At 36.3% G+C, this 17,333-nt stretch overlaps 1 protein-coding gene across 1 annotated transcript in view; it reads right to left on the reverse strand.

Moving 5' to 3' along the window:
* SP555 (SPRY domain-containing SOCS box protein SP555) overlaps window positions 1-16,721 on the reverse strand; it is an 84,446-nt gene extending 67,725 nt beyond the window's left edge. Inside the window, exon 1 of the mRNA XM_090373203.1 lies at window positions 16,619-16,721. The gene's annotated coding sequence lies outside the window, so the exon portion shown is untranslated. The remainder of the gene's footprint in view (window positions 1-16,618) is intronic.
* Between the last annotated feature and the right edge of the window lie 612 nt (window positions 16,722-17,333).

Consider the following 17,333-nt stretch of genomic DNA (forward strand, 5'->3'; position numbering starts at 1 on the left):
ACCCCCTGCACTTGCGCATGATCTTGACTACCTATTACACCCCCCTCATCACTCACTACTGCTTTGTGGGCCTCAGTCTTACTATAAGGCTCAGACGAAAATGTTTGAATTAAATGTTCTAGTAAATTCGCCCGTTTACTGATCTCGGCATTTAAAGCTCTAAGTTTTTCATTTTCTATTAATACAGCCATAGTCGCTGTTTCTAACTTAGCCCATTTGTCCATAATTATGTCTCCTACCTTCTTTGTAACCTTATTAACATCTGCCAAGAGGAAGCTCCTAATGTCTTTCCTCATTTTAGAAATCCCCTCACACATTGACGATACATCTTGTACATTGTATAGCTCATCAGTCATAGTTTCAACATCCTGACTTGGTATAAGTTGCACCTCAGTATTCGCAGCTACCTGATCACTAACTTCCTCTTCATGCGCTAACTGAATATTCGTATTCCCAAAAGCTCTAAACTGATCCTGACTGTGTCTTCTAGAGTATACAAACTCCCCATATTTTATAAACTCTTCCCGTGACTGTGGCACTTTAGGTGGAAGTAGGGGGGAACCGTCCTCCCCTGTATCAGATCCCACTGTATGCTTCCTAACTGTTCCACTTGATCCTTCCATAATTCTTATGAAATTCAATTATCCAACTAAACAGCTAACAATGTGTTAGTTCTTATTAACATCACATCATACCTAAACATCGTTGCTGACCAAGTGCATTCGTTCATGTTAACAGTTTATCCTCAGTCAGATGGTTACTTCCAGCAGGATAATGCGCCGGTGCACAAAGCCCGATTCACTATGGAATGGTTCCAGAAACATGACAATGATTTTTCTTTGCTGCAGTGGCCCGCTGAGTCTGCGGACCTCAATCCTATTGAACATTTTTGAGATGAGCTGGAAAGGGCTGTTCGCTGCAGGCCTACACCTCCGTCGAATCTCAAGGAACTGCGTGACACACTCATGTCTGCATGGTACTCCATTCCTGCACAACGTTTTCAGCATCTTGTTCAATCCATGCCAAGACGAATTCAGGCTGTTTTGAAGGCTAAAGGAGGCTCAACACGCTACTAGGTAGGTGTACCTAATAAAGTGGCAGCACAGTGTATATCGACACGACGAAATTATATGAAATCTACATATGTCCTTGATGAATTCTTCATGGCCATGAGTAAAGTTTGAAAAAGAATTAAGGGTAGCGCTATTTGAGCATTCTTCTTGGACATAATCACCACAGCTGTTAACTGCCAATTGAAGTGAACAGAATGTTGCAACTCATTTATGTATTTTGGCCATTAAAACGACGGGATGATTACCTGTCGACACATTACTACACACGTTAGCAGTATGTCAGTAGCGTTGATCCCAAAATAACGAAAGCACAACTAATGATCAAGCTGTCGAAACCAGCGCAGACTTTGGAACTTTTTTCCTAATTAACCATCTTATTTTCTGAAAGCTGATGATAACTCGATGTGAGCTTTATTGAAACTAGGCAAAAACAAACACATTTTTACCCGATATCGAACTACTAACACCTAACGCCCTCTATTTATTTCATAAAAACAAAGTGTTCTGCAAAATAACTATCAATAGTTTTTCCTACTGCTAATTTACGTATCTCTAAGTTTTCACATATTCTCAAGATCGTGCTATTGTTAGATGGCACGCAGAGCACGACGTACACACCAGTAAAATTTTATTACTGAATTTTTTCAACTTTTAGCTCCTTAAATTTTACGTCTCTTTTCTGTTTGTTTAGGTATTCGTGTGGTTTTCTCTTCTTTTGTGTTCTTCATAATTCTTCTCGAGTTTGCAATTTTTGCATATTTTTAAAATAATTTTATCAACTGTGAATCTTCACTGTGAATCTAAAAGCTGTTTTTTTATTTTCTGTTATTATGTGTTTTATGTCTTTCGCTTCTGTTGCTCATGTATAATTTCTACATATTAACTTTCCTTGCTCCTCCTCCCAACTTTGTCACAAAAATTTATTGGTTTAAATTATTTATTATTTTTTTAACTTGAGATCACCGGAAATTATAAGTTTTGTGCACTTCATTATAATGGCTTCTAATATCACTGAAGCATCCGAAAATAAAAGCATTAGTAAATATTGACTCAAAAAGATAACTCCGTTTGAAATACACTACTTAAAGCAATTAGGATTATCTGGAGTCCAACCTCATTCTGAAACAAATCGATGTTGGCATTCCTCAACAAACACATTAAGCAAATTTTTCAGTTTACACAGGGGGCAACCAGACAGCGAAATATTGAGGTTATAGAGACTAAGAAATTTAATGATGCCCATGTGAGCTATTATTGTTTACAGAATTTGCGTTTTCTATTTTTCTCTCCTTTCACTTATTCTTGAAGGTGGGGTCTTATTACAGTGGGCAATCTTTTACTACTGCTGGACGAGTTTCGAAACATCGTGACGTCGAGCTGATCAAGTTACGCAGACGAGCTTGAATATATTTTTTTTATCACTCCTTGTTAGGAATATTCTCCAGAAACTGGAGCCTCATAGAAACTGCCAATTGAGCACCAATATATCTTCCCAGCGGATGTTTCACGCATGCTTAATCGGGTCGAGAGCAGAATTCCATGCTTTCGATATCCGCCTTCAGATTTAACTTGTCGTGCCACGTTAGGTAGAGATTTTTTTGATTTTGTTCTTAGATTTTTTTTCCGAGGAAACTATGATCATGAGGCATCAGTATGCTGTGTCTGTTTACCGCTTGTATTATATGGTCAGGTGGTACAATGCGGCATAAGTTGCTGATGCGTCTAAACACTAACAACTAGCCTAGCAAACCTATGGTCAGATTGCCAGTTTTCTCGATGAAGACCGACTAACTGGGCAAAAGATTGCGATCGTCGTCTTGAAGAGATTCGAACCTAGATTTTCTCTACATGCCACGTGGAAAGGTACTGCGATTGCAACCAGTGTGCTAGGAGAGATTTGTTAAAATGACAGCAGAGCATATCTGATTATGTACGTCAGTTTTTTGTATGCTGATCTAGGCAATAAGTTTATCAATTGGATTTCGACGGGCTATGGGAGCAGCAGATCTTTCATCGCAGCAAATACATTCAAATTCACTGAGACCACAATCAAGGTGCAAACTTAACATAGCTCTACAATGATAATGGACAGTAATCAATAATGGACAATAATAACAAAATTTAGAGAAACGATGGGAGGTAGTGATAGAAAAAGAAGTGATGTAGTCTGTATTATCGTTATTAAGCCTGACCTTTTTTGCTTCTTGCCAGAAACAATTGAGGCTTGATAATGTGTGCACAGTGTGCAAAAAAAAAAAAAAAAAAAAAAACCAAACCCATTCCTTTTATTTAATTTGAACAATGTCAGTTTATATTTCCTATGCCAGTCCTTCTGATTTCGTTTCCATCCCACCACAAAAACGAATGGTAAATAACACAACATTTGTTAAATTAATTATAAGCATTCCTCTGTTTAAACAACAAACGACTGATGAACAGAGCGAGATTAGCCCATGGTATAATAAGTCTATTGTCCTATATCATATTTTAGCTACTCCTTTCCCCTCCCAATTCATTATTGAAATACATTAACTCCAGCTAATATACGTATATTTGAAGCATGCACTGAGACAACCTCGGCCATAGGAAGTAATTGTTAATTCCAGAAGTTACATGACAGGTATATGGCAGTAACAGTTAAATGTAGGACATAAAAAAAAAAGCTGACCTATTAAGATAATCCGAGAATAACCTCATCTACCAGTGTGTATTACGTCCATAAATTGCGTATGTTCTCTCGTCCGGTTTGCTGGGAAAAAAATTGCATGTGTTCTGTGGTCAATTTGCAGGACGAAAGCCGACTGGGCTAGCCGGTGGGTAAAGTGCCTGCCTGGCAACCCAAAGGTCGCAGGTTCGAATCCCGCCTCGGGCTTGGATCAAAGTACTGCAAAAACCTTGGGAGGTGCATTATGGCCACAGAAGCCGATGCGCCAACAACTACCAAAAAAAAAAAAAAAAAGCAGGACGAAAAACCAGAGTTTCTGGGAGGAAAAACAACAGTACCCTCTTCTGTCCGACCTACTCAGGTACGTTGTGAAAAAGACCCATAAAAATTCCTTGCGCCATTGACGGGATTCGAACTCAGGCCTTTTCCGTCTGGTGTGGGGAGGATAGCGATTATACCAACTGTACTGCCCAAGAGGGCCCAAATAACTGACCTATAGAGTGAAAAAAAAGCTCATAAAAGTTCCTCGCTTCACTGACCGAATTCGAACAAAGGCTTTTTACACCAGGTGTGGGGAGGATGGTGATTATAACCACTATGCTACACGCGAGGACAAATATAAGATATAAAAGTTAGCACTAGGTGACGGGCAGCTGGACCAGAATAGGACGATAAAAGAATCTCACTCTCCTCTTAGTACGTCCATTCGCCCGATAATACAAAAAGTAGGACACCCAAAATCAATTGGTGAAATCATAAAACACCAGTGGAAGACAGAAGGTTATGAATTGTGGAATACCAAACCAGCCCTTCCACAATGATCCCCACGGCAGTCGACAGTTAAAACAAGTAGTAAGAGGAAATTGCAAGGGCACCTTTAATGTGTTGGCTCCAGAAACTGTTGATAAAACTTGGATGGGTATAGGCCCACCTGACCATCAGTAAAGTCTTCATTGAGTGGTTATAATAATCGTGATAATTTCGACTTTCCAGCGTGCTGTTGGAAAGCCGAAACAGTCTCCAAGAAATGCACTTCACTGGTACAGAGAACGGAATAATTGGATATTACTGCATTGACAGTACATGATGTGTAGTGATGAATCATGCTACACAATCCTGGTATCAGATGGATGTTCCTGGGTTTGATATATTCCCAAAGAACAGTTTCACACAGATAGTACCGCATCAAAAATTAAGTTTGGTGGTGGCAGTGCAATGATATGGGGCCCTTTTTGTTTGAACTTGGTCCTTTGGTTGCCATCGTAGAAACCGTAATACAGCTGAATATTGTGACATGCTAAACAATTTGCCTCACCTCTATTGTGGAAATTCTTAGGGGACCATATCTGTATGTACAAAGTACGATGGCTACAACAACGGTCTGTGGAGAATAATGTGATGAATCTGCCATTTCTAGACCACGGCACAGATGGGAATCCAATTGAAGTTAAGAAAAATAGTGTACATCAAGATAATAGGCTCGTTAGCCTAATTCTCTCATAACTTTAATTTATCCCTGTTATTATATAGTTAATTATTCAGAAACAAATTTATCATAAAAACTTGTAATTTTCACTGGACAACCATTTTCGAATTTCTTATTGTGTCATTATAAAAATTTATTAGTATTAGTATTAGTATTAGTAATGGCCGCATGGTGCAGAAAGCCTATGCCTTATTATCTAAGGAAAATAATAAGATATACTGGGGAAAAAGTATCTTTATCTGTTATTGGTAAATAAATTTAATAGAAACTTCTTCAGTGAAAGTTAAATTTATTTTTAATTTAATTTCTTAATTATTACCATTGTATTTATTATTCATACGAGCAAACTATTAATTTGAGTAACAAATAGCTAGCATATATTTACTGTTATAGGAGAAATATCTTTTACTGTGGCCTGAAGTTTTCTTGATGAACTGGAGTTTCGGGTCTGATATTTCCGTAACTTATCTTCCAGCAAATTTAGACAATGTAGCATTATATTGTTCCAGTAAGGTAAGTTACTACTAGGGATAAAAAGACTGTCATATTAGGGACAGTCGAGAATTATCTCATCTACCCGCGTGCATTATGTCTCTAAGCTGTGTGGATTGTCTGGTCGGTTTGTCTGTTTTTTTTTTGACCCATGTTTCTGTGTGTGCGCAGGGGTGGGGATGGGTAATATTTATCCTCGCCTCACACCGACTAACTTAATAACGGAGTGAAAATAAGCCATAAAAGTTCCTTGCGTCATTGGTGGGATTTGAAATCAGGCGTTTTCCACCCGTTGTGGGGAAGAGGGTGATTTTAAACTATTATATTAGGGTCACCAAAAAGTCACTTCATCTATCCACGCGTATTGTGTCTGTATATTGAGTGTGTTCTCTTGTCGACTTGCTGCTTTTCTGGGGGGGGGGGAGAAACCTTGATAACCACCCCAGGGAGCAGGAGGATTAAAACTACTCTGCTACCACCGAAGACTGTAACTATAGATAAAGGAATCGTTAAGCGGTAGGCTACAGAAGTGTTATAAATGGCCGCTGCTCTCATAGATTAACGTTGCGAATCGGGTCCCACACGCTCTGAAGCTGGGACTTCCCTTTTTGTTTCTCATATATATATATATATATATATATATATATATATATATATATTAATTACTGTAATGAAGTTACGGTAAATCTACAAACACCGGCATGCTTCTACATTATAACAGCTATCACCCGTTCTCCTACAAGAGATCTATTATCTTCAATCAATTTCTAAATGCCTATAAATATTCAACGACGGAATCTGCTTTGGGCTCAGAAATACAAATATTAGCCAGCAGATTCTTAAACAGGGGCTATCCCTTTTTTACAATAAACCGAATTAGGGTACAAGCTAGGGATAGGATACAAAATACTATATCAACCAACAATTGTAATATTAAAAAATACGTAATTTCTGTCCCATATGTTGAACAGTGGCACAAACAGCTTAACAGATTCTTTAATGATACCGAATTTAAAATTGTGGGCAGGTCAATACGGAAACTACACACTATACTGAAAAATCGCTCAGCCCTTTCCTCATTCGCAACATAAATAAATGACCTGGTATACATTCCTTGCGGTGATTGCAACTCGTCGTACCAAGGTTCTACGCGGTTTCCTCTGAATTTTCGTGTTAACCAACATGCGGCCTCAGTTTGTGCTTCTTGTTCAGCAGCGTCAGAATTAGCCTTTCATGCCGTTAACAAAAAACATAGTTTTTTTATTAAACGAGGCCAAAATACTTAGTGTCCAACGTAATTATGCCAGACAATTGCATAAATTGTCGAAATTAAATTACATGAGAATTCTGCTACTCTGGGTTGTATTTCTTCTTGCTCTTCCTCCTCTGGTTCCGCAGTATGCTGTTCCTCCTCTGGTTCCATATTGACCATATTCTTTGTTCTTTGTAGTTGATCGCTCACATCCTGCTTGATTATTTTCAAGATGGCAGGAGCTAATAGTTTCTTTGGTCCGCTAATCGCTGTTCGGTGACTTGAATATCTGGGAATCGTTTCAACCACTTGGTATGTATTCGGGACCTGTACATTGTCATATCGGTCTCTAACCTTGTTATGTCATAGTATGCTCGCATGATCTATGTATTCATTTCGATGCTCCACTTTATGTGTTGGCATCTTCTTCCTTCCTGGGTGGTCTCTAGCGCAGTTGCGCAGGAAGCACTTCCATGTGGTGGGGCTGGATGGTCTTGCCCTTCTCTTGTGGTAGCCATACGGGGGACAGCGCCACTTGCTCCACTGCCTTGCTCGGAAGACTGTCTCAAACTTTTCGAACCGGTGCTTAAGGCCTGAACGCTAGTGACTTTTTCCTGCGCCACACTCGATGGAGTAGATTAATATTTCTCTGAGACATCATCCATCTATGGAGATGGACTTGTTTAGCTTCGGCTTATATCCAGTTGTTTTAGTTCTCGCGAGTGACACCAGATGACGCCACTATCTGCCCGAGCCGTCACTCCTACCTTGGGGAAGGTAAGTCCAATGGAGCAACTTTTGCGATGTTTTTATTTAAGTTATTATTATTATTTTATTATTATTATATTGGTCTCCCAGATAATAGAGCTGCGTTCGCTTCTATCAAGGCAGAATTCAAGCCCGGGTCCATCAGGCTGGTAGTCCAATATCTTAACCACTGGGCCATCGCGCCCATTATTATTATTATTATTATTATTTCTCCATGATTAAGGGTGCCACCGCGCGACAGATACTGCTACCAAGTACACAGGTTGGTTATTATGTCTGATGTTACTGTTGCTCGAAAACCTCTCTGACTATCCTACAGGTGTTCAGGATTTCTACTTTCTGGGGTTCCTTGTAGGTGTTGTCTGGGAGACCTATTGCTGCTAGGCTGTTATGTGGAGTCTTTGGCACCATATCGGTGGTTGACACGGTTGTAGACGTTATTATTATTATTATTTTATTATATATTTAAATTAATCTAAAGTAAACACTTCTCCTAGAAACTGCAGATATGCCAAAGGATAAATAATATAACATACGATATCTTATTTACATATTTACATGAGGATTTTGCATGTTCAGTAAACTTATAGTAAAAAAAAAAGAGTAATGTGAACATACCGTTAAAAAAAAAAAGAGTTAGAAGGTTGTCAATATCGGGATCACATCGCATTTGAAATTGGTACATGAATTCGAGGACTAGGTTGGACATCAGACAGGGACAAACACAGCACAACCTCTTTACCAAATTGTTCACGATCATAGTCTTTAGCAAGACCACCTAGAAACATCAGAGGTATAGAAAGCAGGAACAATCTGGAGCGGGCTTGTTACAAAAGGATATTTCTTGAATAACTACGCTTCTTAGGACTTATCTTCGCACATATGCTCACAACCAATGTCCAGCTCTTCAAGAATTCTAGTATTCTGAGGAACATCCCCTGCAGGCAATTTAGTCTGGTTGTTTGGAATTTATGAGGCTAGTTATTGTTCGTAGACTTGTGAATCTGCAGCCTGTTGTTTACATAATTCTGCCTATCACAAATACGTTACCTATGATAACACAATGCCCTCCTCCGTCCTCTAACACAAGGTTCGTTTTCCAGGGCTCAAACCATGAGGGCGAGCCACGCACCCAAATTTTTGAATGAAATTTGGGTGTTAACGAGGCGCCCATACGGAAAGCGATGGGCTCCCCCATCAACTTTCTAGTGTTTTAAATCGTAAGATCTTCAGCATTTATGGTGAAACCTAACAGGTCTCGGAACAGAAGCATTTGCTCAGGTCATTAGGTGAATGAATTACTTGACGTAGTAGAAACCTAACAACAGATGAGCAGGAAGTCATAAAATATGCTAATCTGGATCCCCGATAGTAAATATACCCCGTATTCATCAGAATAAAATGAGTATCCCAGCTGTAAACAAGATTTATATACAATAATAGCTCCTTAGCAATCAGATTTATCAAAACAAAATTTTAATCAGTTTTATCTCTGTGCCCTGTTTGTCTGTGCCAGATTAAAAAGATAAATTTCATGATTGATTACGATACCCCTTATTAAAACAAAACTTTAAGCAGCATGTGCTAAGCTGTAATCCGCAAGGCGTATCGTTTCTTATATTTTACATTTACGAGAAAAATTGTGCATATCCCGAAGATCTAAAATGAACGATATTGCTTCCCAGCAATCGAGATCAAATATAAGGAACTTTGCCAGCTATTTACTGCGCTGTTTCTTTAAATAAAATTGACTATTTCTTGAATTTACAAGAGCCCAACAGATGCAATTGTCCAGCTGTGTGAATTATATTCACTCATAAAAAAATATTAAAAAAAAATGAAAAATAAAAAACCTGAAATATATTTGGGAAAGGACATACACCCAAATTTTTGAATGAAATTTGGGCGTTGACAAGGGACCCATACGGAAAGTGATGGGCTCCTTGTCATGAAAACAAGAACCCAATTGCTAATACTTGTATACGTTATTACTCAGCTTGAATCAAACACATTTCATTTTCTAAGCTATTATTCTTAGGATTTTTTACTGTAATTTTTAGGGAATTCTTTCTGAACAGCAGGTTATGAATGCTACATGAATGCTACATGTCACACTTTGTAGGAATACATAGAAATGTGAAAAGTAGGCTTTTTCCCTTCTCACTAAGCACCATTGCAATTATATACATCAGTGTGAAAATGCGCTTTTGGTAAGCACAAAAAATTTACATTGACTACTGGTATCCGCAGGAGAATGCTAGGATACAATTAGCATCTGCATTATTGTCTCTTCGTAGATTCTCCACGTGGATGAGCAAATGTTTTGAACCATTAGTTAAGCCAAGTCATCAATTCGTAGTTGTGTTTTCTAGAAGGAAGAGGCTCATAATTGTAATTAAAAATATATGCATGTCTGAAAAAAATATATATATATTTGAAGTTAGTAAGTAGAAAATATATTAAAATTTTAGAGTTTTAAAACGTACATTTTGAACGTACATTTCCTCAAGCTGTTGGATAGCCCTCAAGCTGTCCAATACCTTGAGGGCACCACGTTTCATCTCCAGATCATTTTTATTTGTTTCGTTTGTTTTTCTAATTTTGTGCTCTCTGTTACAGCTAATTAATATGTTTTTGCTTTTAATATCCCTTTCTCTAACTCAGCCTTCATAACAGGGAATCGTAAATCAGCCTTCGTAACAGCGAATTTGAATTTTTAATGATAACTCCAAACGGAAATAAAACTTACCCTTGTGGATGAGAAAGAATTATTATTCGGGATTAAAATATTCCAATTATGGTACAGAATTGTTGAAAATATAGGACACACAAAATCAATAAAATAAATAATATTACTAACATTAAAAGAAGGGGAAAAATTTGTACAGAAACTCACCTATTTCATTTGCAAAAACAGTAGTTGTCATCAGAAAGACAAAAAAAAAAAAAAAAAAAAAAATTAAACATTGCCTCCAAATACGTGTAGTGATTGTAATGATAATTACATTATCTGTTGTTATATCTACAATTTTGTTATTTATCGACTGATGGAATGATGTCAAAGTTTTAGCTAATGGGATTTGTTACATAATCAGAAGGTTGATTTTCATTTATGGCAAAATAAATTAAATTATTTTGTGTAATAATCGCTTACGGTTGATTGTAAGCGATTATTATACAGAGATCCGAAACACAAACGGAAAACATAAAGGACGGAAATTATTTTAAAACAAAAGAGGGCATTATTAACATTTGTAGCGAACTCCAATTCACAAATACAAGTTATAAGATATGCTCCAAATTTAAAAGACAATAAACCGAAATAATTATAAGCGGTATTAGGTTCAAATAAATAAATTATAATACTAAAAACGAGAGTCCAATTTATATGATCATATAATCGTACATACATTATCTTTTATTTTTATTTTTTTATTTCTAAATAGTTTTTTTTTTTTTTTCCTTCTGGAGGTAGAGACCGTGTCACAGCCAATGCAAGCACGATTCATGAATTCCGTCAAGTGGACAGCAGATGTCACACCTTTACATAGAGAGGCCATGGGCAGTGCTGCTTTTTTACAAGAGGTAATAAATAAAATTGATCTTTATAAATTTATGTTAGACGTAGAATTACTATTCATAGCTGCAAAAGACGTGTCATTTTTTAACCGTCAGACATCTTAATAATTTTAATAATTATTGGTAACATCTTTTAATAATTATTGGTAACATCTGTATACTGAGAACATAAGAAAGGATTTTCTTACGATCGTCGCATTTGGGGCCGTCGTTCACAAATTATAGAACGAAAGAACGTTACGTAACAGTTTTTTTTTTTAAATAAATAAATAATATGACTTGAATTGGAGTATTTCATTAGGTATTAGTTGGGGGATCAGGATCAAAGCTCTTGTTACCAAATGTTACGAGAAGGAGATGTTCACAAAATTAAGAATCACAGTAAGTAATTTGTGAATGGCACCTAAAAGTCTAATTTAGCAATAGTTCGGTATTTGAAATTTAAATTTAAAACTGTCATGTTACATTGGAATATATTAGTATTTTGCTTTCTTAAAGATGACGAAATAAATGAAAAAAAAGTTTAATTTATTGTTTCTAAAAAACAGGTCTACCAGAGGGACAATGCCAATATCACCCATTTCGAAGGCTGGGTTAGAATCCTGTGATTGTACCAACGAATTAATAAAGCCTTATTTCATTGGGGCTGTGGTTGCTGGTGGAAAGTTTTACCATAGATGTTACATCCCTCAAATATACCGTATTTAAAATACGTAATTTACGACACCTTACATTGAGACCTCACAGCGTGAGCTGTCCGGCACTAATCCTAAGAAACCCTCTCCATCCACCCAATCTTAAACACGTCTAAATCAGTTTATTCTGAGTGATGAAATTTCTCTAAGTTGAATTTAAAAATAAAAATTATAATCCAGTAAAGGCTCAGCTACAAAATGTAATCAGAGAGTCACGCAAGCAAATAATGATTGCACGAAATGAATTACATGTAAAGAATGCCGTTAGAAAATGACATTCTTCTCACTGAACATAAACGCTGGAAAATAAAACATTGTATTTTTTGTCATCAAAAATCCCAATTACTCATTGCTGCATAATGTAAAAATCTGACAGACTATCTGGTAGCTAATGTTCTGTGTGTTGTAAATGCCACAAAAGATTGACAACGTCTGCTTGATGATATTGCATAAAAGGGGGGGGGGGTTCATTGGAAAAGCTGGAAGGCGGCCAAAAGATGTAGCTTAGTGGTTCATTGTATACCCAGTGTCGTTAACCGATTATGGTATCTATTTTAGAAGACCGATAGCAGTTAGTAACTCCTGTGGCCGTTACATAAGCCTAATAAACTGTCCTCAAAATCTAGTAAAGACAGGACAGCAGAAAAGGGACGGAAGGAAATTTTCTGTTATTACTTTAATGAAATTAGGTCACATAGCTATGATGCAGTTCAAAATGATGTATAAAAAGGGCATATTTATAAGCTATCTAAATAATTAGACTACTAAATGTAGCAAAAACGTAAAGAATTTAACTGGGTACAAACAATGCAGCTTTTTTGCAAAGTACGCTTACCTAGAAGACAGAGTTCTGCAGGAAATGAGTATAGCAAAGAGAGTAATCTACCTATTTCCATTATTCTGAAATCCTAGCTTTTTAAGCGAATTAAAATATTTTAACCAACGTTCTTTTAATATGCCAAAATCCAGATTTTCTTAAACGATTTCTATGTATATTTTCGTTAATGAAGTTGTAACTATGGTCCTATACAAGATCATGGTTCAGTGAAAAACCGATTCATCAAGTTAATTTCCATTATCAACCAAAGTAGAATCTTTCATCAATCTCCAGTGGCCGATAAAATGTAAATGAGGTGTAAATAAACAATTACCACATTAGGTCGATAATTAGAACACACAGCTTAACGACCTCGTGAGTTTTTAAAAACTTTTCCCCCCATTTCAGACTCTGCATGGATTGTATGCTTTCAGGAAAATAAAATATTTAAAAAAAATAGAAGTTTACACAAAATGATAATTTTATTCGCGAAATGGCAACCCCGCTGTACAACTGCCTAAGTTTCGGTGAACTGGCGGAGGAGTGTATGTCAAAGAATACATTTACGCAGTTGCAAGTTCTGACATGGTGTTTGGTGTCTTGTAGTTGCAAAGTTAAAAATTTACTTGCTATAAGTATGAACGGTCTTTAATTACATAATGGAAGTTTTGAAGGTTGAGGAATATTTTGTTATTCGCTATTGCGTTCGAGATGGCTCTATCATTAACATGTTTCTTAAAGAAATCTTATTTTCATTATGTGGAAAATTGGTAAAATATTTCTTGCATATTAACTTACAAGCCATAAAGATTTGTACTGAAGCTCTCTTGAAGGATTTGCCATTAACAGTCGGCATTCATTGTGTTCTCATGAAAGATTAGCAAAACAATTCTGGCAGATGGAATAACGCACCATACCTTACATTTATGGATGCACAGATGCTTCTATCACTGTGTGGGAAGTCTTTGTGGGTAGAACAGTGATTATAATCACCGTCCTCCCAACACTGGGTGGAAATTCGCCAATGCGTCAATGACGCGAGGAACTTTTATAGGTTTTAGTTACACCGGGGCTAAGTTAGACTGTCTCAGGCGAGGATAGTAAGGTTTTTCCTCCCGAAACTAGGGTTTTTCATCCAGAAAAACAAGCAAACCTACCAGAGAACACACGCTCTATACAGAAATAATACACATGTGTAGATTATATTTCTCGAGCGATTTTAATATGAAATTTTTTATGAATTTTTTTTTTTTTTTTTTACACAAGGTTTTTTCCTCAAATTTTGTTTATTGACGCATCATAAGTGGAAGTGTGTGCTTGGAGCCAGTTTAAAAATTTTCTAGGACTTTTAACTGATTACTTCATGTATGCATGATTTTTACACTTTTTTGTTTTGCCAACCTGTCTTTCATCTGTCATACACCAGTCCTTTCAAAATTTAAACCAACCTATTGATTGCTAATTTGCTTGGACATTTTCTACTCTAAAATATTAGTTGAAAATCGTGATGTATCACAAATGTAGTATGTTACATTTTATTCGCTGGCTATAGAACACCCTGCTAAAGGGTACCACGATCTATTAATAAACTCCCTAATTTTACATCTTCTGTAACACCAGTAAGATAAATACTGAAACAAAAATAGGAAATTCAAACTAAAACGTCTTGTTCTAATTGCCCTGCTTCATTGAAGAATACGTTTTGCGTGGCGGGCAGTCCCAACACAAACTCTAATCCTGCAGATGATGGATAATGTATGCAGTGATTATTACACTGTTCCATACTCTCTGGAAGGTTTTGATATAATTTTCCTCCCTCCTGCCGAAGGCACTTCCATTCCTTGTTTCTTCTACATAAATATTTCTATGTTTGCGCAGAAATGCTTATTATATTTCAGTTATTTCAGCAATTCAGAAAATTTCAGATGAATATTTCAGTTATATAGTAAATAAAAATAATAATTAATTAATTTTGGCCCATATTAGTACTTTTTTATTTACTTGACGTCAGCAATCGCAAGCGTATTTATAGAACCACAAGCCTATTAATTATAGACCAAGCTAATTTTTAATTTGTAGCTTAAAACGACACGCCTGCTAATCATAGGCCTGTGTAATTTTTAATTGTAACGTTTTAACAGCATAATTTTCTTACTAATGTGTGCCATTGTGCATATTTATAAGTTATCATACATTTTATTTATTTTAAAATACATATTTTATCATATTGTTATTTCCATAAAAATAAAGTATCGCACCTCACGGTTTGTTGAAGGTTATAAGATGGCTATATATAAAATTTTAAAACATGTAAATAATTACTATATTTATGTGATGAGAACATTCTTAGCTATAGTGCTGAACAGATCTAAGTGAGTAAAGCATGCATAAAACCTTAGAGTACATGATTTAGTAATCAATTGAGTGACTAAACCATGTACTAGTGTACACATATAAAATTTAAATAACAAGTTAATGGAATAGTGGAATTATCAGTAGGCAATTTCTGAGTCACAAAGTGAAAAATGCAACCCCATCAGAATCTTGGAATTAATACAAAAATATGGTATTAACAATGGTAAATAGGAATACTAGTAAAAGTAATAATTATTAAATCCATTTAATAATCAATTGAAAGAGTAGTATAGACAGGTCTTCTAAAACTTTTAAACACTTCAAGTCTCACTTAGAGGTTATTACGAACACCTAGGCGTCTTCTTTTACTTAAAATTGTATAATAATCGTACTTTGTAAATTATTAATATAAAAAAATTCCATCCTGACGTCACAATTTTAATATGGCTTTACATTACTACTGAATGGTCCGAAATAACAATTCAAATGTGAAAGTTAGGACACATTATATTCTTTTATTTTCCCTTTTTTTTTTAAATACTATTTTAAATGTATATTCAGTTAACTATGCCGCGATTCACAGTTCGAGAACACTGGTATAAACTAGCCATCTTTTATGAGCAGACGATGGAGATTAGGATTAGGAGATTCCTATTTCTCGGAAAGAAACCACTATAGCACTGGCAATGTGTTCTGTGCGCTACGTATAAGAACCACCTGTTTGACCTGGAGTATTTATTCCTTTTTAATACAGGACATTCACCTATCCATCTTTTCTCACAATGGCTTCCTTAACCCGACATCCAGACATGCTACACTGTTACAGTAACTGTTCACTTTATATGAGGTAACGACCTTTTCAGTTAAAGACAAATTTCAAATTCAACTGCACCACCGTACTGCAACACAGAATATGTTTCGTTTTTCTTAATCTCTCCCGTTCAAATACAAAATTTACTCACCCTTAAAGACATTACATTAATCCAAACGTTATTAAAATTTTGGATCTTAACTGACCTAGGATTTATCTTATCATCCCCTCTTCTACGTAAAAGCCGTGACTCAGAAACGGGTATCCTATCGGTAATGTTTCCAGAAAACACTAATAGAATGATTACGCGGAAGAAAAACTCTTTGAATTGGTTTTGCAGTTCATTCACCCCGTATATAAAGCCGTGTATGTGTAGCCATGGAAGACATGATGGAAAAACTGCAGACATGCTCCCTTACTTCGCAGACTACGCAAAATTCCAACGTACTGTCTACAAACCCGCAATCTTCCGATGAACCATTGCTGTTATGTGTTGAAGTCTGGTGCATCCACCTGGCCACCAATTATCTTGATTTCCAACACTCAGTAGTTATACTGTGTTACAGTACAAGCGGCAAAGATTTCAAAAACAAAATCTTGCACAAATATTAGATATTTCACCAACCTTTGAATTGCTAACGCCCTGTAGTTTCGGCCCTGCGAATGGCGGACATTCGGCTGACGGCGCCCTTTCTTTACTCTATTCTACTACCACCACCACCACCACCACGCCTTTCGCAGTCTCTCCAAGATCGATCGGGACTACCAGCGACAGCCAATACCGCACAAAGCCCCACTTCGTGTCTGCCACTACTGCAGCTGTTCGGAGAAAAATATAATTATTTATAGATGTATGATTTTTACGTGTTCTAGTAAAAGATGTTTGGTTAATTTGTTGCACATTTCAAAGTCGCTTTCACAGAACATGGTAAGTACAATAACCTGGCCACGGTTCGAACCCTCATATTTTGTGACGGTTATGACGCAGAAAGTTCCACAGAAAAGACAAAAAATAAGAAAGTTCCAAAGAAGTTTAAACCAGATCACATTTTATTGAGTTCTTTTTTACTTTGTTGGTTTCGAATGTGATTTTTTACAAGATTTGTCATAGTATACCTTCTCTAAACAGTGAAATACAACATTTATTGATCCAATAATCTTTCGTTCATTGTTTCGCTGTATTTCTAACTTCAAAAGAGTTTAAATTTTGCAATGAAAATCCATTTCAGTTATTGATATATTTTGGCATGTAAGTGTTATAAATATTTGCATTATTGGCGAACTCAATGATTTTATTTGTACAAACCTCTCGACCATGATGGATTTCGCCATGTAGGGTT

This window comes from Mastigoproctus giganteus, chromosome 5 (genome assembly GCF_048544385.1).
Source record: "Mastigoproctus giganteus isolate SK-2022 chromosome 5, ASM4854438v1, whole genome shotgun sequence".
NCBI lineage: Eukaryota > Metazoa > Arthropoda > Arachnida > Uropygi > Thelyphonidae > Mastigoproctus > Mastigoproctus giganteus.